Source organism: Meleagris gallopavo, unplaced genomic scaffold (assembly GCF_000146605.3).
Source record: "Meleagris gallopavo isolate NT-WF06-2002-E0010 breed Aviagen turkey brand Nicholas breeding stock unplaced genomic scaffold, Turkey_5.1 ChrUn_random_7180001842672, whole genome shotgun sequence".
In the NCBI taxonomy this organism is placed as follows: domain Eukaryota; kingdom Metazoa; phylum Chordata; class Aves; order Galliformes; family Phasianidae; genus Meleagris; species Meleagris gallopavo.
This window is the reverse complement of record NW_011111543.1, coordinates 1-3,254: the sequence shown is the minus strand read 5'-3', so window position 1 is coordinate 3,254 and position 3,254 is coordinate 1. Positions and strand designations below refer to the sequence as shown.

Below are 3,254 nucleotides of genomic sequence, written 5' to 3'. Positions count from 1 at the left end.
TAAGAAGCCATCTTACTGCCCAAAATAAAGGACTTAAAATGTATGCTATTTATATTAAAAGGCTTTACCAAATGAATGTCAAATTCACAGCTGCTAGACAATTGGGTTAGAACACTGTTCTTCTAGTGGGATCCAAGACTGTATGTTGACTAGAAATTGATAGTCTGATATATTATGGCAGAATAGTTGTTGCAATTGTCATACAAAATGAAAGTAATTTTCGCATCAGTGCAATAAAATAATTACTATATGGGTGTGGTTTTTTTCCATAAAATCTGAAGGCAGTAGCATTTTCAATCACAATATGACCTTTTTCAAAATAATCACGAATATGACTGCAATAGTTACCTTGAATTTTATTGAATGCAGAATCTGGCCCATTTGTGTTTTGAATAACTATATTCTCACCTTAAAACTTTTCTCTCTTTTCTAGTATTTAATCAGGGAGAAGAAGGTACTTCTTGGTACATTATCCTAAAGGGATCTGTAAACGTAGTCATTTATGGCAAGGTACTTCTTTCAGAATTCTTTTTTATATAATTCTTATTATTGAAATTGTAAGAATAAACTATGAAGGAATGCACTTTAATTTAGAGTAGAATTACTTACCTGAGGAAACAAATCAAACGTAGTTTTGTTAAGAAATGATCCAGTGGTTTCATTGATTATACTTTCAGTTGATTGCTATGTGATTTTGGTATATATTACATACATTCTGAGTATAATTCAAGACAGTCACATCAGTATCTTTAGAACAGCGTCATTTGCTGGAATTTGGGGAATTGGCAGATTTGCATCTCATGAGGGTTTTTGTCCTGTAACTTTTACCACCATCTCCTCTTACATTTGTACCACTGATTCTTACCGCAGATGTCAGGTATGTCTGATAAGAGCTGCTCTGTGGTTCTCAAACTGAATGTGACCCCGTCAAATTTATGTCACCTCTTCATTTTGATTAAGTTTCAGTCTGAAAAGTATCTCTACTGAACTTCCTGTTTATGAGAGTTTTATCAAGGACTTTGGTACTCAGCAATCCCTTGAGTCTTTAAAAATTCCTGTTTCTCTACTGATTTCTTATTCTGTGAATGAGAGTCTGCACCAAGCATTTTCACCAAAATCTTGCACAAGGACCAGTGAATTTCACAGAGGGTGAGCCAGATCGTCCATTACCATAAATTCAAGTAAATGGCTTTGCAGTATCTGAAGATATGATGTTATGTGCTGCAAATTTGATTTTTTCAGCCCCTCGTTAGACAAAGCAAAGAACATCTTTCTGTCTTGAGAAGGGCTAGAAGAGTCCTTCATGCTGAATGTAATACCAGAGAACAAGCCAATTCTTTTCTATTCTTGTCTTTCTTTAGTAATAGTAATAACCAGTTATCAAGTATTGTTTCCTAGTCATTATTTTGGCTGTTGATTTCCTGCCAAATACATTTGTTTTGGTATTTGATTGTAAAGTCCGGTGTTTGTATAAGGTTTTTCAATAGAATCCACAGTAATGATGGGTTTCTGCATATAAATGTTTTGCTCTGTGCAGGGTGTGGTATGTACTCTACATGAAGGAGATGATTTTGGCAAGCTAGCACTTGTGAATGATGCTCCCAGAGCAGCATCTATTGTTTTACGTGAAGACAACTGCCACTTCTTGAGAGTAGACAAAGAGGACTTCAACAGGATCCTTAGGGTGGGTGTGGGAAGATCTGCTCTGGCAGCGTGATGTCAGAACTTGTAAATCTTTCTCGATTTTATCTTATTTGCGTGGATATATTCATATCAACAACCATGTTTGAAGTGTTCTCTGATTACAGAACAGAGATGAGATAACCTAGAAGATCAAGTAAAGAATAATAATTTTGTCTGCTTTTCGGTTCCTACCTCAGCCATGAAAACAGAAGCAATTGGACTCTTTGTCTCTCACATGCCTGTATTCTAGAATTTGCTTAGTGCTCAGTTTGTCCTTGATTCCAAAGTGATCTCCCATCCAATAGTGAATAGTGAATAAAACAAGATCTTATCTCCCAGATAGGTCAGTGGTATGTGCCTTAAACTCTATAGGTTCAAGGCAGAATCAAGTGGTAAATGTACTAACTTCCACGTAGATGTACAGATGTTTTTACCATAGGTCTCTAAAAAATTATTCCCAGCTTAATTTTACAGTTATTAAAGTCAGAGCAAATATATTCCAAAATTCAGCTGTAATTCTGTAACTCAAACCTGCAACCAAATACAAGCTGTTTTATGATCATTCATAGTATATAAAGTAAAATACGCTATCATCATGTATTGGAATTAAAGCATGCCTAATAATTCAGCAATTAAATCAGCCCAAACAGAGTACTGTGCTAGAAAAATGATACGTTATTTTGTTTGAGTCGTGCACTTTTTCAGAGTAACTAATCAGCCAAATTGGTGTCATTGCTTTCTTAATATTAACTTATCTTGCAGGATGTGGAAGCAAATACTGTAAGGCTCAAAGAACATGACCAGGATGTCTTGGTGTTGGAGAAGATCCCAGCAGGAAACAGAGTTTCTAATCAAGGAAATTCACAGCCTCAGCACAAGTATGTTAGCATTCACTATTTCAGACAACGATTCACTTTTTCTTCTGTATTATTAACCAAACAATAGCATATTCTCCCTATCTGTGGAAGAGTGCAGAATATATAATATTTTCTTTTATTTTTTTAATCATAAGCTGATCACTTGTCCCACAGTGCATAATACATCCATTTCCAGCTGCACACCAATTCTATGACTTTACGCAATAATTCTGTGAGGATCTCACTGTAAATACTTATCTCATGTAATAGCATTTAAATGGACTGCACATGGAGAATGCTGAAACCCTATTAAGCAGAGCTATTGTGTAAAAGACATGAGGAAATACATTGTTTTATTGTTAAGTGCAGGTATTTTCATTCTGGATTTTAAATTCTGGATTATAAGGAGTGCTTTATACATACTGTTTATAAACAAACGATGATTTCATGCAATGAAAATCGCACAGCTTATCTTACAAAATAGGCTTGCGCTGTAATAACAATACTCCTTATAGTTTCTTTACTTTCTTACTGAAAGGGGAAAAGTACATTTGTGCTTGGATGCTACTGTGATAAGAATGGATCAAGGCTATTATGCTTCCAAATGTTGGTTAAACCCCCAAAGGTTTTGTAAATGCCTTATTTACAAGTGGATGGAACAATTTCCTATCATATAATCGTTTTCTTTAGAAAAGAAATTTGAATCTTTTACTT

General features: G+C 34.8%; 1 long non-coding RNA gene across 1 annotated transcript; it reads left to right on the top strand.

Moving 5' to 3' along the window:
• The first annotated feature begins 433 nt into the window (after positions 1-433).
• LOC104915674 lies at positions 434-2,571 on the top strand. The gene is made up of 3 exons (XR_796425.2): positions 434-510; positions 1,538-1,684; positions 2,446-2,571. It is a non-coding gene; the product is annotated as an uncharacterized LOC104915674 (long non-coding RNA).
• Positions 2,572-3,254: the final 683 nt, after the last annotated feature.